This window comes from Dipodomys spectabilis, unplaced genomic scaffold (genome assembly GCF_019054845.1).
Source record: "Dipodomys spectabilis isolate Male_0828 unplaced genomic scaffold, ASM1905484v1 ptg000436l, whole genome shotgun sequence".
Taxonomy (NCBI): domain Eukaryota; kingdom Metazoa; phylum Chordata; class Mammalia; order Rodentia; family Heteromyidae; genus Dipodomys; species Dipodomys spectabilis.
The window spans coordinates 8,973,893-8,997,041 of NW_024871113.1; the positions used below are offsets into that span (position 1 = coordinate 8,973,893).

Here is a 23,149-nt window from a genome sequence, read left to right on the forward strand (position 1 = left end):
GAATTATCAAGCTAAACCCCATAAATATGTGCAATTATTATGTACAATAAAAGGAGAAATTTGCTTAGGAAATTGTTTCAGTATGAATTCTGGAGTTTTAAGTCACTACAGTAATTGCTGACTTCTTTGAAAGTCTTAAGAATTTTAATTTAGATACTGAAATGTATCTAAACTTGTCAGATATCTTCTTTCCCCAGCCTTTATGTTAACTTATAGAATTAGAATATTTTTCTAGTAACATTTCAGTTATTTGAAAACCTTATTTGCTCAATGAATGGATGAAATGCTCCATATGTAAGACATGAACTGTTATTGCGATACCAACAAGACTTTCTCTGGACTTGTTTGTAATAACTCTGGGGAAAAAGTATCAAAATGTTGAATATTATTTTCTCTATAGTACCATTAGCAAGCAGTCTTTTCATTTCCTGGGCAGAATTGAGGCTACAAAGTTGGAAGAAGCCCAGGCTAGATATAAGCATAGGACCTGGAAGTTGCCAAGAGAAGGCTTATGTTGAAGGCTAGGATCCAGTGGGATTATCTAAAAGACCTTATACAGATGATAGAGTCTTCCAATACATGGACTTCACAGTCAATCAATTAATTAATTAATTAATTGTTGTTAGTCATAGGGTCTGGATCTGGGTGCTGTCCCTCAGCTCTTCAGTTCAAGGTGAGCATTTTACCACTTGAGTCACAGGGGCACTTCTGGTTTTCTTGTGTTTAATTGAAGATGAGAGTCTCATGGACTTTCCTGCCCAGGCTGGCTTTGAACCTCAATCCTCAGATCTCAGTCTCCTGAGTAGCTAGATTACAGATGTGAGCCACTGGCAACTGGCTTCACAGTCTAATTTATTTGGTTATGTCAAGCAGCAGACCTGGAAGCCAAAGTCACCTGCTTACTACAAGTTGCCTTAAGAAATTGTATGTAACTGGCAATGCATCAAAAAAATACCATCAAAACTGAGGGATCAGGGGTTGGATCATGGCTCGAGTGGCAGTATAGGGTTCTGAATTCAAACCCTAGGCACCTACCTTCCCCAAAAAGTAAATAATAAAGTTGTTTAGAAAAACCTTCTGAGAGGCCCTTTCTATCTTTATAGGTTATTTTATCTCATTTTAAAACAGGTTTTAGAGAGATTAAACAGAGTTTACCAAGCTGCATCAGTTGGTTGGAAAGTCAAGGCTGTTTGTAAATTATATTTCAAGTAACATTGGTGGGAGATTGTAAAGAATGCACACATTATTACACCATGTTGACTATGTTACATTTAGTGCCTTTTTTTTTTTTTTTTTGTCAGTCATGGACTTGAACTCTTCATGTCTCAGACTCCTGAATAACTAGGATGGTAGGTATAAGCCATTAACGCCTAGCTCAGTGTATTTGTTTTAAATAAAATAGATCTTAGAACATAAATTTTCTCTTTAAGAGCTAGTTTATTAGCTACATGTATACTTTGTAGAAAGCTCTACTGATTAGGAATTTTATTTTATTTAAAGTTTTTGTTGGTCGTGGGGCTTGAACTCCTCAAGGGCTGGGTACTGTCCCTGAGCTCTTTTAGCTCAGGGCTAGTGTTCTATCACTTTGAGATATAGCGCTACTTCCAGTTTTCTGGTGATTAATTGGAGATAAGATTCTCATGGACTTTGCTGCCCAGGCAGGCTTTGAACCAGGATCCACAGATCTCAGCCTCCTAAAGTAACTAGGATTACAGGCGTGAGCCACTGTTACCATGTAGTCCTTTTTTTCTGTTATCACATATATCCACAATTTAGAAATTAAAATTGTGCTATGGTCTTCTTAATAATCGCATTTTAAATTAGACCTGCCAGCTATAATGGGGATAAGTGGAGAAACAAGACATTTAACTAATCAATTCTGAGAGGCTAAAATACTGTTCTCATTATGCTTCATGTGAAAGATATTGAGCTATTTTGATGAAAAGAATCAGAGACCCACTTTGTGTTGCCAGGGCTACACGGGTGACCTTTTATTGCTATAATGACTTGCCAGTTTTTAGTAATGAAAGATTAAAACAATGGATGAGTGTTGTGTTTTTTGTGGAACGGAGTGCAGATAAATTTAGGTGTTCTGTATTTCATATAAAGCACTATAGGATTTGAAAATCATGTTCTTGAAAGTACGGATTGGCTACAGGTCATATATTGTCTTCTTAGAGATGGAGCATCACCTTTTAAGCATTGAATTTTTTACAGAGGTGTGGCTAGTTAAAGGTGTCAAAAAGTAGAATGGAGTTGGGACAGTTGTATGTTAAGTAAGATTTACTTTCAAGCATTGTAAAATCACAACAATTTGAGTGCAGATCAGCATGGAAGGGAAAGACAGGATCTTGAAGGAATGGAGAAAACCCTGTAAAACTGCCTTTGAGTTTTACAAAGAATACATAGACTCTACATACTTTTCCTTCTACCATAGGAAGATAGCACTGACTTAGAACATTCCATAAGGATAATTCTTCTCATTACTCTTTAAATAGATTGCATTATTCAAGGTAGTTTCTTTAGAAGAGAAACATAAGATTTTAAAAAATGGATTAGCTGGGCACTGCGACTTAAGCTTGTAACCCTAGCAACTGAAGAGGTTGAAATCTGAGGATCATGGTTCAAAGTTAGCCCTAGCAAACAAATCCAAGCGACCCATATCTTCAATTAACTAGCAAAAAGCTGGAGGAAGTAAAAGTGTGGCTCAAGTGATAGCATGGCATACTTAGTGGAAAATTCTAAGCAAGAATGTCAGACTCAAGCACCCACTACCTTTGTGTGTATGTATATGTGTATGAGAGAGAGAGAGAGAGAAAGAATGAATTATATTTTGAATTGCTTAATTATGATTTTTACAGAATTAGTAGTTGGTTGTTAATGACAGTAGTCAGGTGGGAATTATAAAATTCCCACTTAAAATACTCAATTTGATTTATATATGTAAATGTATATTTATAACTGAATGTATAGTAGCATTAAAGGATGCACATATGTGCCTAGATATGTGTGTGTGTGTGTGTGTGTGTGTATCTGTCCTCCAGCACTTGACTGTTTTGCCCTCATTATTTTCCAGTTACTTATTACCCCCATCACAAGAATAGTTGTCAAATAACTGACCTAAAATACATTTGCAGAATATCCTCCTTCAGTGGTTTAGCAGATAATTATCAAGAAGGGGAGGGAGGGTAAAAGGTGGTAGGCAATGGAGGTCCTGGAAGTTCACTAGAAGTCCTTAGTCCCTTGGACCTTCATGTCTTGTTCTTGGCCAAGAGATTGCCACCACTGTCAGGCAGCCCTCTGGGTCACTTGCCAATCACCTCTCTTCCCACAGCCTAGAAGGCATTTTCAGTCCTGGCTGAACCCTTTCTGCTGAAGAAGCTGAAACCTTTCATGGGGAGCTGCACCAATCTGAGGGTCGCTGAGGAGAGATTTTTTTCTTTCCTACCACCTTCAGTGGATTGATAATCTAGACTGCAAACCAAATCCCTATGGAGAAAGACTGCAATGGGCAGTCTGCCATGGGCAGGAGTACGGGTTTGGGCAGGTCAGAGAATGTCTGTATTATGACTTTTGGAAAGTACTGGTAATTGAGTGCTTAATGTTTGGAGTCAAGTTTGGGTTTGTATCTTTTAAACTACAGTGTGTTGTGCTGTGACTACAGATAGGTTTCCTCATTTGTACAGTAAAGATGAGTGCAGCCCATGTCTGAATGGGTTTCTGGAGGATTAGTGGGATGAAACACTTAGCACTGGACCTAAATAGAGAAAGCTCTGTGTATGCAGTACTCATTATGTCACTGTCACTTTCCTGTCACATGGTCCCTGTATTCATTCTGCTTGGGTTGATTGGGTGCCTGCCAAGCAGGTGAGGATGCCCAGGCCCCATGCCTTTTGCTTCTTGTTTTAGATCCTCCCAATAACACTCTGGTGGGTGGTGAGGGTTTTTACTTCCAACTTGCAGAGGAGGAAATTAAGGCCTCATGCAGGAGACATTGAGAAAATGGTTTGAATTTGAAGTAACAGAACAAATAGCCAAAGACATATGTGTATGTACACAAGGACCTCTGAAGATCCAGATGAGGACACAGATCACTGGACCTGCATCTGATGTATGTGGGTGTGTGTTTTTGGACTGGGCAGCCAGGTAGCTGGCATTGACACAGGCTTGGAGTTAGAGGTTTCTTGCTGCAGGTAAACATGTGACGCTCATAGTGAATTCTGTGATAAGAATTCCTTGGAAAAGGACTATGGAAACCACAGTCCCACCTGTGGAGATGGGCATCACCCATTGGCTTATCCATGAGTAAGCTGCAGGGAATCCTGAAAATTCCCTGAAAATTGTCCTGAGTATCCTGAAAATTGTCCAAGATATGCAGCATCTAGAATGAGCCATTTTTGACCACCACTGCCATGGTCGCCCCTCTTTGGCCTGCCAGCCAAGCCAGGAGCAGACCCAACCTAGATTCCTTGGGAGCTCAGCTAAGGGACTCGTGATAGAGTATTGCTTCCTCTCAGCAGAGATCACATCAAGACTGACACCCAGACTGAACTGCCCTTCAAGGCAAAGACCTCCCACCCACCCTCTGATCCCATTAGACCCTTGTTCCTCCACAAGGCCACTGTGAGCTCTGTGGCCTTTACTTGGAAAACCTCAACGCCTTGGACAGCCATGCATGGTTGCAGCAGTTGGCTATGAGGGAGTGGTGTGTCAACCACTTACCCATTGAGTGGATTAAGCACCAGCTTAGAAGGTGGACGAGTACTGTAGTAAGAACCAGAGCGTTCACCCCTTCAAAGAAGTTCTCTAGTGCCAGCATAGTGATAAGCTATGACAGTGGAGCTGGCTTCCAGAGACATCTGAGGTTAGTGAGAGACCCTAGCAACTAGCAGACACCCTCACACCTCCCCCCCCCCCCCCCCCCCCCCCGCCCCAGATGCCATTGCAGCTGAAGAAGAGGAAGCCAATGAGTTTCAGCAGAAGTGGAAAGGTTGAGCCAGCCCCTTCCCTGTTCCCCCTTCTAAGATATCACTAGATGAGTATGTGGACATCTGCACTCTCAATCAGGTTCTGTGAAATGGAATTCTAGAACCTCTCTGGAGTGTCCCCCTCTCCATCCGGGTGGGTACGGCATTTACAGGGGCATATCCAGGTGATGAGCTTCTTGAAAGTCACCTCCCCCCCCCTCCCCACAGCACCAACAAAGATATTCTAACACAGGAACATTCCAGATTCCTTCTCCTGCTGCCTCTGTCTACTGTTCCTCCTCTGTGCCCTGTTCCTTCTCTTCCTTTTTTCAAACTTCAAAGTGGTGTCCCTTGTTGGCAGGCCCCCTTTCCCAATTCTGAGGACTCTGGGGCCACAAGGTGTCTTACTTCAGTCTTCACCCATCTGATTGGTCCAAAGTGATAGTCAAGCCACCGGTGGCAGCAAATCTGCTCACAGAGAATTAGTGTTTCCTCATGTCTAGCAGCTAGGCAGGGGCTTTTTGGGCTATCCAAAGATGCCTGTTCTGTTTCCTTCTAACGTCATTCACACACACGTGAACGTTATTCAGTGTACCCACTGAGACCTGGATCTGCCCTGGTCCCCAAGTTCCTGATTGAACATCAAGCTCCTACTCACAGTCTTACTGAGCTCTTTCAAGTTCCCGTTGGCTGCTCTCCAAGGGGACCTTTCTTGATAGGAAGAGCTCAGAGTAGTCTTCATTAGTCTTCTTTCAAGTCAAGGAGTCTGAGGGGGCTCTAGAGCCAGGAAGATAGGGTGAAGACTCCCCTTCCTCGGCTCTGCCTCCCCTCTTCCTTTTCACTTTCCCTGGACCTTTCACTTTTTAAAAGATACATTTTCTGTAGAGAATAAATGGAGATTTTTTTTATTTTGCAGTACTGAGCCAGCTAGATGCCAGGAGGTTGCTTGACCTTAATTTTTTTAGTTGCTACCTTGGGTTATTGATGTGCCTAGAATTAGGTAATTTAGATTAAATTTTTCTTCTTGCCTTTCAGGTATGCACATGGACAAATGCACATCCTAAATATGTCACTGTCTTAAATCACAGCACAGGAATAGTGTTCTAGCACCCTTATACTTAAGGAGAATTGTGCAAAAGGATAAAGTAAGGATTAGAGTACCAGAGTGAGCTAGTATTGTTAATACTGACCTTGGCTATTACAACTTCTTAGGAGTTTGAACAGATTGGTACGGATTGGTGTTAAGTACCCTCCTCTTTTGATTGGCTGTTCTGAGCTGTTCATCTGTGCTATGTTGTATTCCTGCTCCTGGTTCATATATTCATCCCCTGAGCATTACTAAGTTAGCAATTATGTCTTGGTGCTTACTTTGAGTACTAAACAGAGGGAAGCTGAGAATTACAAATGATTCCAGAAGAGGTTGCCTCAATGATGCAGGTAGACTTGGTAAACTGAGCAGACAGGAGTCTGTATGTAGCTAACAAAAAAGAAAAAGATATAGTAGATAATGTAGTTACCTGGATGTAGTCACCTAGTGAAGGACACTGTGAAGATAAGAACTGGTAAAAGAAAATTTGATCTTGTCAAGAAATCTCATGTGAAGAGGAGCAGGAAAATAGGAGTGACTAGGAGTTACAAAGTTAAGGATGGTTGTTCCTTTCTATTTAGAAGATACATGCTTGTAGATGATGTTGGAGATGGTCCAGGAGAAAGGGGTAAAAGGAGGGGACAAGAAAGAAGGGAGATAAATGCAGGAGCCTGTAGAAAGGAACAGAGAAAATACACATTTTTGAAAGGTTTCACATTGTTTAGTAGGCTTAAAACAAGAGGCATACATACATACAATTAGTAGATTTGGGAGCTTGCAGGTGTGGTGAGTATTAAAAAGTTTGTAAAGAGGTTGTGAGGAAATAGCTATTTGCTATTTATGGTTACAGATGTTTGTCTTTTTTCTCCCCATAACAACTTAAATCTGCATAAGGGCAGTTATGGGGAAGAAGGAAGAAAGTGGTTGGGTTTTGGTGGTAGTGTAATCTTCTTCAACCACTGTGGAAAAACAGTATGGAGGTTCCTCAAAAGCTTCATAGAGCTCCCCTATGACCCTGCAATCCCACTTTTGGGCATTTACCCGAATGATCACAAACAAGGCCATACTAAAGCTATCAGCACAACTATACATTATTCACTATAGCTAAGTTATGGAACCAACCCAGATGCCCCTCAGTAGATGAATGGGTCAAGAAAATGTGGTGTATAGATATACAATGGAATTCTATGCTTCATCAGAAAGAATGGCACTGCCCCATTTGTAAGGAAATGGAAAGACTTTCAAAAAAATCTTATAAAGTGAAGTAATCGAAGGCTGGCACGAGTGGCTCACACCTGTAATCCTAGCCACTCAGGAGGCTGAGATCTGAGGATCACGGTTCAAAGCCATCCTGGACAGAAAAGTCAGTGAGACTCTTATCTCTAATAAACCATTCAGAAAATCAGAAGTGACGCTGTGGCTCAAGTGGTAGAGCACTCACCTTGAGTTAAAGAGCTCAGGGACAGCGCCCAGGCTCAGAGTTTAAACCCCACGACTGCCCCCCCCCCCAAAAAAAAAAAGTGAAGTAAGCCAGAAACAAAGAAATATAGGTTCCATGGTTTCCTTTATTTGCAATAATTAGTATACATCTAGGATAGTCTTAGCAGATGAGCAGAATAGCTCAGTAGCTATGTACATATGACCATATAAGAATGATGCTAAACAAAATACAAAATGAACTCCAAGATATGCCCTGGACACAGAAGTTTTTCTTTGTTGTTGTTTTTAATGTACTATGTGATTTTCTTTTGTTTCTTTTGTATGTTCTTCCCTCCATGCTATGTCCTCTGTTACTGTATTTGATTTTGGTACCCTGGTATTGAATTAGGGAAGGGAGGGGGAACAACAGAATGGTGAGACAAAGGACAAGGGGGGAGAACCAATGCAACAGCAATATACACAAAACAATATATTGGCTTTTTTTTTTTTGGTATTGGGGATCGAACCCAGGACGTTGCACTTGCTAGGCAAGTGCTTTGCCACTGAGCTACATCCCAGCTCACAAAACAATATGTTGGAAACAATTTGTATAACTTGAGGCTGGACAGGGGGCTGAAGGAAAAGGAACGTAGGAGAAAATTGAGGGAAGGGCTAACAAACAAGGTTGACAAGAAATGTACTCATTACCTTACTCATGTAACTGAAACCCCTCTCTGTACATCACCTTGACAATTTAAAAAAGAAAAGAAAAAAAGTGGTTGGGTTTTGTTGGGATTTGTGTATGACCAATGTGTATAGTAAGGGCTGGTGAGGTGTGGGGTGTGTGGGGATCACCCATAGCTTCTTGTGACTTTTCTTTAAGTTTCTTACCTCTGGGTTCCATTTCTAGAACATGATAGTTACCTGAAAGTCTACTTGGTATCCATGTTTTTCTTGTCTCTAATGGCTTTGACAAACTGCCACTGATGCTCAAAATTTTTGCCTCTATTTTGACCTGTTTCTTTCCTGACTTTTTTAAAATTTAAGAGCAAATAACACTCTAGAATTGGAAATGATAGCATTGAGGGCTGAAGATATGGCTTAATAATAGAACATTTTACATGCCTGAGCTCATGGGTTCTATTTCCACGATCACAAAACAAGCAAGCAAACACAACACAACAAAACAAAAAACACTTGATTATTTCTGTCAAATCAGATGCCTTTTGCCACAGCTACTGTCTTTGTTCATATGTACTTGTTCCCATGTCTTCAGTCATTCCCCTGCCACCATAATAAAAAGATCAGCATTTTTCCTGTTGCTCTCTTATATAATGAGCTTAAATGACTTCCTACTGCCAAACAAAATCTAGACTTATGTATTCCACCTCCCTTCTTCCATAATCAGCAGCTACCAATGACTGTGGTCTGAGCACAATTGTGCTCATCTTGTGCACATGGAAACCATGTGGGAAAGCCCACATTGCTGTTCCTTGTGGAATTTACCATTCCATGTCCACACTAAACTGTAAGGTTTTCCAGGGCACAAGCTCTATTACTCTTTTTTGCTTCCCCCAAGTCTAAGACATAATAGTCCCTTAAAAAATACATATTGGACTGCTGTTGATTTAGGATTATGTTTTTACGCATTTTTTTTTGAAAAATCTTCAAAAATGTCTCACAATACAAGATAAGACATCACTTTTAGGAAAAAGTTTTCAGTGATTTAAATTGTTAAATAACATGATATGCAATGTGCAATCATTTATTCTCAAATTACAATAGCATAAGAATAAAAAATTGGAATATATATTAAATGAAGAAGAAAATGAAAGTTAACTTCTATCTTGGATAATATAATGAGTCTTCAGGATTTGTTTAATGTCTGGTTAATACAGTACAAAAATGAGATAGCAAGGTAATGGAAGAGCTTTGGGAAACTCATAGGGAGTTTATGGTTTGCCTTGTGCAGGTGGAGAAGAGAGAAAAAGCAAATCATACCTTGCTGGCTAGCTATTTGTTCACCTTGTTAATTATGGCTAGTTTTGCTTGCATAAAACAATTGCATAAAACACAACAGTGCCACCTTAGCTCTCTGTGAAAGAAGTCTTGGGTATACAGTCCAGGATAGGGTGATGGTGGTGGCATTGAGGAGGGATGAAGGAATTGTCTTCTCTATTAGAGCTCATACCTAGTTTCCAGTATGGAGCAGTACATTGCACAAAGTTGCTGAGCTTTAGTTGCCATGTTTGCACTGGAACCTGGAAGTAGGAGGAAAGGAAGAACAAGAATGTTCCCTTTTCGTTCCAAGTCAGATGCCTTGAAGCAACGTTTCTATTTATAGGTCCTTGTTCAGAGTAAAGGCATCTGGCCACTTAAGGCCAACCAGCATCCTGGAACATGGATTCTCTTCTGCAGTATCATGTTCCCTGCTTTTAAAAAGTATATTTAAAAATAGGTATCTAAGGAGAAAGAAGAATCGACAGTGCAGTAGGCAACCAGTACTCCTTTACAACTACCCTTAGGGTTTATCTCCCATTCAGTGATGCTTAATTGTCTGATCTGCTAGCCCTGGTCACATTCTTGCCATCTTATCTACACTGCTTTGTGTCTTTTATCATCTGCAGTTTCTGTTTGTCCTACCTCAAGGTCTGACTCAAGTTCTGATAGTCCCATGGCACATTTAAGGCAAAAGTATATGCTAATGGTTTTAAGAATATGTTTGGGGAGCATCCCAAGTAAGGCAAAGTAAGATGGACAGATGTGAATATGGCTTGACTAGAAATTGCTATACCCTATGTGATTACATTCTGTATTAAATTAGAAACAAGATCCATCCATTTCCATAATAAAGAAGGCAAGTAAAATAATGTATATAGAGGACAGTAATATATATTAAGCCTTTGGAGTATTAGTTGTGCTTCTGCTTTAGTGTGAAATGTATTTGTCCTGGAAAGCACACATAATTTTCAGCTTTGTTGAGACTACTTTTTCCCCTTTTAAGTACATACCTGAGACACAGAGCAAAACTGTTCCCTAGAGAAAAGAGTTCAAGAGCAGGATCAAGTTGGGAATTGGGTTGCTATAACTACAGCATCATAGATGTGCTATACAAATACATATGGGCTTTATGGGCTTTGGAATACTGGCACTGATGATAGCATCTTAAAAAAGTAAGTATTTTTAAAGGGAAGGACTCAAGTTTTTTTTGTGTAGAGGTAATACCAGATTACCTGAGGCATGAAGTCTTAAATAAGGGAATTGTCATTCATAGTCCTAGGCATAAATGAGTATGTGGTAGAGTTACTTACCCTGGAATGCTTGGATTTTTTCTTACAGAATTTTTTTTTTTTAACTGCATAAGGTTTTAAAGTCTGACATGGATGCCAGTGAAATACTGTATTGTTTTTCTCAGTTAAGATCATGAAGTTTTTGGTATTAGCTTATACATGAATTTAAAACCCTTATTTATGGCACAGTTATTTTCAAATGTGGGATAGAGGGATGGCAAATTGCTGTTTTACCTTTATGAGTTCAGGATGTGTCTTAAAATATGTTTATGGCAACTATATTTTGTTTAAGGATAGACTTCTGTATTGGGGAGACTAATAGAGAACACGAAAAAATATTGTTAAAAGAATAAGAATAAATCAACTATCCACTGTAAATTTGGACTGTTTTTATTGAAATAAAAAATTTCTACTTAATTATATAGTTCTGGAACAGTATATCATCTTTTATAATGAATAGAATTCTACTGTATTTTAAAGGTAAAATTGTAGTTGAACGTTAAAAAATTGACTATAATGTATGTTAAACTTATTTTTTTTTTTTGGTACCAGATCTGGGGCTTGTCCTCAGAGCCTGAGCATTGTCCTGGAGTTTTTGTGCTCAAGGTTAGTGTTCTACCTCTTGAGCCACAGCTCTGCTTCTGGGTTTTTGGTGGTTTTTAAAACTGGAGATAGAGTCTCATAGACTTTCCTGCCCAGGCTGGTGATCTTCAGATCTATTTTCTGAGTAGCTAAGTTTACTGTTGTGAGCCAGCAACACCTGGCTTAATTTTTTAATATACTGTAAATTACTTAAAAGCACTAGTTAAAATAATAGCTTGGGTATATAAATCAATACTTTTTATGTAAGAATTTAAATACTAAATATTTCTATGATTAATATTTTGAATTTATTACAATTCAGTTGAACTGTTAAGTTCAAACTTTAACTGTTTTCTTAGATATTTCTTTATACCACCTAACATATTTATGGCTTCTTTGCAGTTAAATATAAAACATAATTTCTGATATTGAATGCTGATTGAATTGTAGAGCTATGTAAGCATTAAGTGACTTTTTAAAATTACACTTACCTAATTTTTTTGATTTAGACATTTCAGGAAAACTTTATTTTTTTATTGATGACTTACCTTATTTATATTTTATAGCTGTAAATTAGTGTGATAATGTGTATCTTCATTAAAATAACATTGCTGTAGTTCTTTAACATTTTTGGATAACTTAAGAAATAGAAATTGGAGCTGTGTGTCCATTGTTCACAACTGTAATCCTAGCTACCCAGACAGCTGAGATCTGAGGATCTGGATTCAAAGCCAGCCTGGGCAAGAAAGTCTATGAGATTCTTCTCTCCAATAAGCTACTCTGAAAAACTGAAGTAGTTCTGTGGCTCAAGTGGTAGAGCGCTAGCCCTGAGCACAAAGAATGTCAGGTACAGCACCCAGGACTGGCCAAAAACAATAAGAAATTCAATAGTTTTAGCTCCTCCATTTTTATTTGTTTCATTTTTACTTACATTTTCTGAGTGGTATGATGTAATGATTAAGGTTTCCTATTTTTGTACCTGGATGTTCAGTACTTCTGACAGTTCATTGAAAATATTATTTGCTCATTGGATTGTCTCAACACATTTGTTAAAAATCAATAATCTAATTGTAGTATTTACAATTACTTAGATAAAATATTTAGCCATAAAATTTTTTTTTTCTGGAACCTCTTCTTATTGTTCTGTATGATTATACTAATACCATACTGTCTTTATTTGTGTAGCTTTACAGTAACTTTCAGAAGTATATACTATTAATACCTACATATTATAATACAAATTTTGTTGTTTTTTTCTTAATCTAACAAGCGTATCAGCATCAAGAATGCTTGTTAGGGAACGGGGCAGAGCTGAAGTGGTAAAGCACCTGCCTAACAAGCACAGGACTATTAGGTTCCAGTACTGTCACCAAAAGAATAAAATAAAAATGTTTTGTAGGATTTTATTGGCATTACACTGACTAACCCTGTGTATCCATTTGGGAAACATTACTACTATAAAAAATTTGAGGTTTCTAAACCATTAACTTGGTATATCTCTTGTAAAATTTCCCTTTAAGAGGTTGAAGTGTTTGTATATAGGTCATACACAGCCTTTATTAATTACATTCCCCAACATTTTTTGTGTGTGCCAGTCCTGGGGCTTGAACTCAAGTCCTGCGCATGCCCTTGAGCTTCTTTAGCTCAAGGCTAATACTTTAACAACTGAGCCACAGTTCCACTTGTGTTTTTTTAATAGGTGATTAGAGGAAATTGTCTTGCAGACTTTCCTGCCCAGGCTTGCTTTGAACCATGATCCTCAGATCTCATCCTCCTGAGTAGCTAGGATTATGGGTGTGAGCCACTGGTGCCTGGCTCCCTAACTATTTTTTATGATAAAAGGATTTTAGCCTTTCAGTTTGTAAGGGAAACCCAAAAACATATCGACTATTATCATTTGTGTTATTTTCTGGAAGAAATAGAAGGAGCACATACCTATAACATACGTGGTTCATGAGAGAAGGGCCATATTCCATTCAGATGAATTAATGGCATTTTATTACTCTCTCCTTGTAAGAAATGAGACATATATATATACATATATACATGCATTGTGAATTTTGCTTCTCTTTTCTTTTTATTTTTCTTTTCCTTTCTTAGAAACATGTTCTTTTAACTTCTAAGAAGGATGCATAACATATTAGTCAACTGACGTAAGTTTTGGGGTAGGACTTGTCTTACAAAAGCAGGAAGGGCTACCATTTTGACTTCTCTTCTGAAACATGCTAGATTGGGGAAGAGTGGCTGATTTTGATGTCACACATGGAATCCTTTTAAATAATTCAGATATGTAGTTAATTGCCTGTCATGTAATTTAGGTTCTTACTGGTGGGGAACCTGTTTGAATCATTCATTAATTCATCTTAATGTATTTCTCATTAATTAGCTATATAGAATTATTTCTTATCAGTGCCATTATTTATTTTGCTGCTTTAGTGAGTTTTGTAAACACTAGGTCTTTTGAAGATAAGATATTAGAACTAAGCTTCCTACTCTGCTCAACTCACAGCTAGCCAGTTTTGCTCCTTGAAATAGTGGACATTTCACTGCGGCAGGTGTCTACATGCTGAAGGGAAATCTGTAACGGGCCATAACTTTTAAACACACTGATCAGCTGCCATGTGTGTCCAAAGCACTGTGATCAGCAGACCTGTTGGTGCCACTGTGTAGACTGATAGCAGCAGATCAGTTTAGCTGAGCTGTCCTCTAGCACTTTGGTCACGAGGACATACACAACCAAAGTGTAGTCATCCCATTGTCCTTTTGCTGGTTTAGGTTGTGGCAGGAGAGAAAAACTGTTTGCTCTCTTCATTCACCCCAATACAGCTGAGGTAAGAACCTCCTTTTTTCTCATGAAGGGGAAAAGCAAGAGCAAACAGCCTCTTTTAACTTTTCCCATACTGTGTGGATTTAAATTTATGCTTGTCTAGTACAGTAATCCCCTAGGCGAGGTATACAACTCAGCATCTTTTTGGTGGAGAGTAACTAGCTTGTTGTTAGCAGAGCTTTAGTAAATTTAAATAACAAAAATTGCATTGCAAGCTCATCTAAGCATTTGACCTTGAAGACTCAGAGCCGACATTGCAGATTTCCCCGGACTCAGAGTGTAGTGGAAGAATTAATAGAAATTGATAAAGAGGGTTTGTCAGGGCTGCTGAGGTCATGAGGCTGGTATGCGGAAAGAGTGCCCCTACAACATACGCAACACATAACGCTGCTTGGAGAGGTGGGTGGGTCAGCAGAGCAGGAAATGAGCTGTCAGAAGGAATGTTGGCTGTGCACGGGAGCTACCAGCCCTAGAAGCTGCATGGGCTCTCTGGCAGAAAACACACAGGGAAATGGAAGGACTTGGGGCTGCAGAGAAACCAGCTCCTATAGGAGGTGGCGGCACTATTGCACTATTGCTGTTGCTGGCGCTTCAAAGATACTGAAGATAGAGCAGGTTAGCGTCTTGTTTTTAGAACTGTAAATACAAGTGTTTAACACTTCTGTGTCAGTAAAATAGGCAACAAACTACTGAAGAATGAGCAGGGTGGGGGGAAGTACAGGGAGGAGGCCTTGGCTTGTAATTTTTGTGTGTTCTGTTTTCTAAGTAAAGGTTAAATATAGGTTTCCCCAGCGAATGTGTACTTGGTGATATTGCTGGACTGTTTCTAAATGAACCATGTAAGACATTTGGTGGTTCTTTAAGTAGGTGTCAGTTTTCCAAAGACTTCTGGAAGATTTGCAGATTAAAGTCTATTCTTTAGAAATGGCTTGTAATGTGTGCATGACATATATTTGTTGTGTATGGGTTTGTTTTCTAAATAGCTGTTAATTTTAGTTGTTCCAATGAGTGAAATCAAAATGTTTTTATAGTAAGTCTTTCAGTCTACTTTGTACTTCTATTAAGATTTAACCTGTATATTTTACTGATTTTGAGAACGAAATTTAGGGTTCTTGTTATTGTTGCTTAAAAAAATCATAATGTAATTGCTGCTGTGCTATCTAAAGATAGTGATATGTATGTTTCTTTTTGTAAGTCCCCAACAAACAAGTTGGTTTTGTTTAGGACTATCAGTCTAGTCAGAAGATTTTTTTTTTTTAAAGAAGGGTAAAATGGGACTGGGGGTTTAGCCCAGCAGAAGGGCGCCCGCCTGTCACGCGCAAGGCCCTGGGTTCGGTCCTCAGCCCTGGAAAAAAAAAGGAAAAAAAAGGGGAGGGGAAAAGAAGGGTAAAATTAGTAACTGTCATTTTCTAGAAATGAAGGTGTGGAAAGTAGTAACTTGTAGAACCACATTTTAAATGAATAATTTGGATTGACTACCCCTATAATCTCAGTGAAGCTGTGAATGTCCTTGCTGCCTTTTAGCCTGAGGTGAATACGTTTGCATTCCTATACTGAGAAATAGCATTCCTCCCAGCAGTTCTGACAAGCAATTCTGACGTACTGGGTGAATGGAGAGGCCCACACAAAGGGCAGGGTTAGAGATACTGAGGCTTCTGTGCTAGGCCCTTCCTCTCATGAAAAATGAACACTGTTAGAAGTGTCCTTAACTTAACTTGGGTGGGAAAAATGTGATGACTGAAATTTAGGACCAGTTGGCCTTAAGTACCCTGTCCACTGTCTTACTTCCTGTGGGAATTTACAAAACTAAGTAAGGCATTTGTGCTTTCTGGTTATCAATCTTGAACTTGAAGAAACGTATAGCAGACTATTACAATTTTTTTCCTGTTTTACAATATGGGGGTGATCAATTAGTAAAATTTTTTATTAAGATTTTTATAAAGATTGGTACCAATGAAATATTTTCCTTGGTTTATTTCAATTTTAAGAACTGAATTATTTGTAGTTCTTAATTTTTAAATTGTTCTATACAAATACCTTTGAAAAAAACTTAAAGAGAGCAGAGTTTTGGGTGGTTGTACTGTTTTCAGAGCAGTGATTCTCTCCAGTTCTGCTAAGGGGAGCACAAATGGACATTAGGAATAATCTACCTATGGTTTTTTCACCCATCATTTGCTGCTGGTAGCCTTATTTTTTGTTGTTGTTTTAATATGGCAGAGAACTACTAGATTAACAGGACCTGCATGAATAAAAGGACCTGCATGAACAGTGAGTTGTCATCTTGTGGTTAAGATTATATGTTTGTTCTTGAATTGCACAGGGACTGTTAGTTGAAAGTCAAAGTGTATAGCATATGAACAGAACATTGTAGAAGCGCTGAAAATAGAAAGTAGTGATTACATTCTAGTGGAACAGTAAGTGTACCTGTATTCATAAAAACGTACATGCCAGACGTTTTTCTCTTTACCATTTCTCTCCTACCTTTCCATTCTTGTGTTAAAGGCTAGTGCCTAGTACAGGAGGAGCTATTAGATTTTAAAAAGATTAGGGCAAATTTGAGATACCTGTTACCTGCCTTTGTTGCTTTTGAAAAACAGTGTTTACATGTATATTTAAATATACATGTAGGTATTTTATACACACATGCGCACACAACAAATGAAATTACTTAGATGCCTTTAAAAGTATTTTAATTTGGAGATTAAAAAATAAACATTTAACATTTAACAAACAAACATTTAAATATCTTTGTTTATCTCATGATATGTGGTATTTAGTGCCATTTCAAAGACCAGCTAATTGAAGTTCTGGCAGTAGCTGCCTAAAGGCACTTATATAGGACATTCACATCTTGTGCTGTTACAGGATAACTTCACAGTTCTTGATGGTTGCTGTTTGAACTGAGTTTGAATTGTTGTCTCTTGTATAAATGCTATTTTGTCTTTTTAAATAAGTATACTAGCTAGTAAATGAGCCTAGCCATTGAGAATCTACCTCAGTGGGAGGAGTTCACTTTTGTCACCTTTTATTGCATTATGCTCTTTGTGTTCTGATCTTCTACAGAATATAAACTGCTTAAGAATTGGGACATATGTTGTGAGATTTTTGTAAACTCTGTATTGATACTGAGGTTGATGTTGACATAAATGATTCTATTTATTAAATGTGTAGGGAACATTTTTTTTTTTGCCTGAATTAATCAGGGGTGATTACTGAGATTTAATCATATCTCAGCACCTTTTATTTTATTTTTTTATTGTGAAAATACTGTACAGAGGGGTTACAATTACATGGGCAAGACAGTGAGTACATTTCTTTTTTTTTTTTTTTAATTTAATTTAATTTTATTTGTGAACATACTGTACAGAGGAGTTACAGTTACATGGGCAGGATAATGCGTACATTTCTTACCAAGCATTGCAGCCTCCTCCTTTGTTTACCCTTCACATCCCTTCCCAGCCTCCCCCCTCCCCCCCAATCCCAATCCTTCTCCTTCCTCCCCTTCCCCCCCCCCCCCCCCCCCCCACCAACGTTGTAAAGCTCGTTTTGGACATGACAACTTGTACTTCTCATTGTTGCAACAGGTCCACCTGTATCCTTAAACAACTGGTTTTTCCCCATCTCCTCCACAAGTTATACTGACATCAAATATAGTGAAAGCAGGGGTTATACTGTGGGGGAGGGACATACAAAGCAACAAAGAGATAATCTTATAAATGTGTTAGAAACACATGCATGAAAGAAAAAAACATTAAAATACACATCTAAGGGTTCATTTTCCTGACATCACATTATCTGACCTTTTCCGCTTGACTCATACATATACTAGATATTACAAATAAGGGAAACCATGGGACCTACGTTTCTTTGGGCCTGGCTTACTTCACTTAATATAATTTTTTCCAAGTTTTTCCATTTCCTAACAAATGGGGCAATGTCATTCTTTCTGATGGAGGCATAGAATTCCATTGTGTATATATACCACATTTTCTTGATCCATTCATCTACTGAGGGGCATCTGGGTTGGTTCCATATCTTAGCTATGGTAAATAATGCTGCAATAAACATAGTTGTGCTGGTAGCTTTAGTGTGGTCTTGTTTGTAAACATTTGGGTAAATGCCCAAGAGTGGGATTGCTGGGTCATAGGGGAGCTCTATGTGGAGTCTTTTGAGGAACCTCCATACTGCTTTCCAAAGTGGTTGAACAAGTTTACATTCCCACCAACAATGAAGTAAGGTTCCTTTCTGTCCACATCCCCTCCAGCATCTGTTGTTGTTAGAGTTCTTGATTTTTGCCGTTCTAACTGGAGTGAGGTGATGTCTCAATGTTGTTTTGATTTGCATTTCTTTTATGGCTAGGGATGTTGAACATTTCTTCATGTGTCTATTGGCCATCCTTCTTTCTTCTTCAGAGAAGTTTCTCTTTAAGTCTTTCGCCCACTTATTTATTGGGCAGTTGTTTCTTTGAGGATTTGTTGTTGGGGGGTTTAATTTTTTGAGTTCCAAGTATATTTTAGATATGAGACCCTTGTCCGTTGTATGGCTAGTAAAGATCTTCTCCCAATCCGTGGGCTTTCTATTGATCTTGCTAGCTATGTCCTTTGCCCTGCAGAAGCTCTGCAACTTTATGCAATCCCATTTGTCCAACCTTTCTTTGATTTGTTGTGTTTCCGGGTCTCTATTCAGAAAATTTCGGCCTGAGCCAAGGAGACCTAGGGTTGGTGAGTACATTTCTTATCAAGCATTGTAGCCTCCTCCTTTGTTTACCCTTCCCATCCCTTCCCAGCCTCCCTCCCCCCATCCCCCCACCTAATCCTCTCCCCCCCCCCCCCCAAAGTTGTAAAGTTCCTTTTCAACATGACAACTTGTACTTCTCATTGTTGCAACGGGTCCACTTGTATCCTTATTTAAACGACTTGTTTTTCCCCTTCCCCTCCACAAATTATACCGACATCAAATACAGTGAAAGCAGGGGTTATACTGTGGGGGAAGGACATACAAAGCAACAAAGAAGTAATCTTATAAATGCTTTAGAAACAAATGCATGAAAGAAAAAAAAAACATTTGAATACATATCTTAGGGTTCATTTTCCTAGCATCACCTTATCTGACCTTTTCTGCTTGACTCATATATATATATATATATATATATATATATATATATATATATATATATATATATATATACTAGATATTGCAAATAAGGGAAACCCTGGGACCTATGTTTCTTTGGGCCTGGCTTACTTCACTTAATATAATTTTTTCCAAGTCTTTTGTAGGGAACGTTTTAAAAAGGAAGTTAGCAAAATAATATGAAATAACATGAGATAGGGAAGCTTAATTTTTTTGGGAGGTGGGAGGGGTCTGGTCGTGGGGCCTGAACTCTGGGCCTGGGCGCTGTCCCTCAACGCTGCAGCTCAAGGCTAGCGCTCTACCACTTGAGCCACAGTGCCACTTCTGGCTTTTTTCTTTTTGCTTATGTGGTGCTGAGGAATTGAACCTAGGGCCTCAGGCATGCAAGGCAAGCGTTCTACCACTGAGCCACCTTCCCAGTCCCAGAACCTTAAATATTTGACCACTGAGATTAATAATGGGTTAAAGAAATACTTAAGTATAATTGATCCTTCAGAGTACTCATTAAAAGTATTTGTCATATTTGTTTACCTTCTTGTCTCTTTCTACTTTTACTTACAATCTCTGTCACATTATTGTTCAATGCTCATAGAAACAGGTTTATTTCTGGGTTTTTTAGTGGCATAGTTCAGTCATCCAACTTAAACTTTTTCCTTAAACTTTATTGTCTGTTCAAAATACAGTACCTACTTTTAGTACTCAAGTCCAGTTTTTTTTTTTTTTTTTTTTGGTGAAAAAACACAAAGCTATAACGCAAGTATCTTCTTGATAGTTTCTCTGATGAGATTTGTTTGTTTTATGTGGTATGAATTCAGTGTCACTTTAAACCTTTATAAATGTAAACTTATCTGTGAATCTGTGAGTAGGTAGCATTAGTTAAGTTCATACTATATTGTTCACATTAGCATTGCATATTTCCAAAACATTTCTGAAACACCAAACTGAATCTGACCATGAAGCTCTCTGCCAACCCCAAACCTGGATAACATCTCACCTACTTTGTTTTTGAATACCATTGCTTCTTCACGTAAGTGGGAGCATAAGATATTGACTGGCTTTGTAGCCTTAGTATAGCGTTCTCAGGGTTCATCTCTATTGTAGTATGTGTAGATCTCTACTCATATTTCTGTTTTATAATCCGTTGCTTCCTCACATTTTGTTTATACATTTGTGGCTATTGTGAGTGATGTAACAGCAAATGTTGATGCATGGATATGTGAGTATCTGCTTTTCGGCGGTTGGAAAATTGCTAGGTGGTTCTGAGTTTAGCTTTTTGAATGGTTGCACCATTTTGTATTCCCAGCAGCAATGTGCATGTTCACAGTTCTCCACAGCCCTTTTCTCTTCCTTCCTTTCTTTAAATTATAGCCATCTTGGTAGTTAACATTTTTCATATTTAGTTTCAAGTATGAAATGGAATGTGGAGCTTTCAACATTTTTATAACTTAGGCACTTGTGTATCTTCTTTGGAGAAATGTGTTTTAATGCTTGTGTGTGTGTAGGTGTGTTGCTGGAGAATGAACCCTTGACTTCCTGCATTCTGGGTAACCCATTCTACTCTTGAGCTTATTCTTCCCTACCCTCCAATCCCTGATCTCCTCTACTACATTCTTGTTTGGCTCACTTTTTATTTTTTGACAGGGTTTAGCCCAGGCTGGCCCTGAAGCCTCCTCTGTCTCTGTTTTCTGAATGCTGATATTACAGGCATGCATCACTATGTTCAGTGCCTTTTGACACTTAGCTTGTTGTTGTACAGTTTAGGAATTCTGTATATATTCTGGGTGTGAATTGCCATCATTTTCTTCTAGTATAGAGATCATTAAGCACTTTCCTAATAATGATGTCCTTGGTAAGTTTTTGGTGAAATCTAATTTGTCTATTTTTTTTTTCTTTTGCTGTTCATGCTTTCACTGTTTAGGAAGCCATTACCAAATTCAGGGTCATAAAGATTTATTCCTTTTAAAAAAAATATTTGCTAAATATTTCATGGTTTGGGTTCTTATGTTTAGGCTCTTGATCCATTTTAACTAATCTTTGTATACAGGGTGAGGGAGATGTCCAGCTCGATCTTTTAAAGTAGAAGTTCAGACATCTCAACACCCTTTGTGCAAGAGGCTGTGGAAGGATAATATAGATTGGTACCTTTACCAGCAATCAATTTGCTGTAGATTCATAGGTGTATTTCCACACTCTCAACTCTGTTTTTTTGGCTTGAATGTCTACCCTTGTACTTGAAAGAGGATCAGCCATATCCATTCCAGGGGACCACGCAGAAGCAGGCAGGCACAGGAGATTAGTACAATGTTTAGTAGAGGAGCCATATCTCCCCCAAGAGGGAGCACATGGCCTCTGTCACTATGCAGGTAGCAGGAAGGTCTGGGGGAGAGGAAGTGAGGTAGATGGGAGTTCAGGTGGGTCTGGGCAGAGAGGGGGGGGCAGCTGTATGGGGGGAACTCCAGAAATGGAAGGGGGCCCCTGGACCCCAGGGTGGAGCTGAGGACCAAAGGTGAACATAGCACTAACATTCCCCACTCTGTTGTTTAATAAACATAGGGGGTACCAGGCCAGGGGGTATGGGCGGAGGTCCTTTCTTCTGGAGCTACTTCCTGCTGTCATGGGTCTCTGCTTTGCTCAGCAGGGTACTGTCCATGAAGCATCTGTTGAAAGTTTGGTTGGTAAAGGTCCTCCTTTTTCTATGGCAATAGTTATCTTAAATGTAAGACAATTAATAAAAGGCAAAAATTGTTGTTTGTACCCCAAGAGAGGAATATGCCATGGAGGGATTGATTTCCAGAAGGAGCTATTAAAGACCTGAAATTGCCTTTTCTGTCTCAGATTGGATACATACCATGGTACTCGACTCCTGGCATCCTGGAGGAGGGGGAGTAAGACTTTTTTGCTTTAGGATCACAGTAACCTGAGGAGGGGGGTAGCAGAAATATTTAAAGGTACCAGAGCCAGTGGATATCTTGGGCTCTTTTGTCTACTTCCTGCTGGATGGGGGCATCAAGGAATCCCTAGAGCTGGGGTCTTTAGGATCCGGGACTGCGCTGGGCAAGGCAGGGCAGTGTAAGTGATGTCTCTGGTTGCCTGAAGGAACAGGATGGCCACTTGTTTCCAAGTGGTATCCTGGGCAGGAGATGTTATCCTGTTGAAAAAAACTTTTGGAAAGATCAGGCAAAAAACTGACAAAAGATCAAGCAAAAAACTGACAAGGTGACAAGGTCAGTCAACATGAATGACATAGGAGAACACACATTGGCCATGGGCTAGAAATGTTTCATTTGGAGAATAAAGCCCATTCATTACAGGGAAGGTGAAATAACTGGAAGAAGGCAGAAAGGAGGTGTCTAGGGTCTTTTGGGTTACTGGGTAGGGGAGAGCATAATGGACTGGTTGGGAGTACCAGTCAGAAGCTACTATAAATACAAATAGCAGGCAACAAAGTCAAGACTGCTAACTTTTTGTCCAGTTAGAAGGTAGATAGGTATGGGCATTAGGTGGGAAAGCAACTATTTCTCTTGATCTCCCAGCTCTGATTAATTTTGAAACGGCAAGCATAAAGCGACTCCAGTTAGGATGTCATCTCTCTATCATTTTCCATTGTCAGGACTGACTTTGTCCTGGTGGGTGTCTCAGCGTCTGTTGCTGGGATAGCTTGTCCTGGTTGGCATTTACAGTTTGGACTCAACGCCTGGGCACTGTCCCTGGGCACTTCTGCTCGAGGATAGTGCTCTACCACATAGAGTCACAATGCCACTTTCAGCCTTTGGATGGATACTTAGAGGTGAGTCTGGAGCCACACCTCCAGCCTGCTCTGTGCTGATTAGCTGAGAGATAGAGG

The 23,149-nt window shown here is 39.1% G+C and overlaps 1 protein-coding gene across 12 annotated transcripts in view; it reads left to right on the top strand.

The window, feature by feature from the left end:
- The window catches only part of Rapgef2 (Rap guanine nucleotide exchange factor 2), a 251,514-nt gene that overhangs the window by 105,192 nt on the left and 123,173 nt on the right, over positions 1 to 23,149 (top strand). Inside the window, exon 1 of one of the 12 annotated variants that reach the window (XM_042668380.1) lies at positions 14,651 to 14,787. The exons of the other annotated variants lie outside the window; for them this stretch is intronic. The gene's annotated coding sequence lies outside the window, so the exon portion shown is untranslated. Of the gene's footprint in view, positions 1 to 14,650; positions 14,788 to 23,149 lie in introns of those variants that run through there. 12 annotated transcript variants of the gene reach the window in all.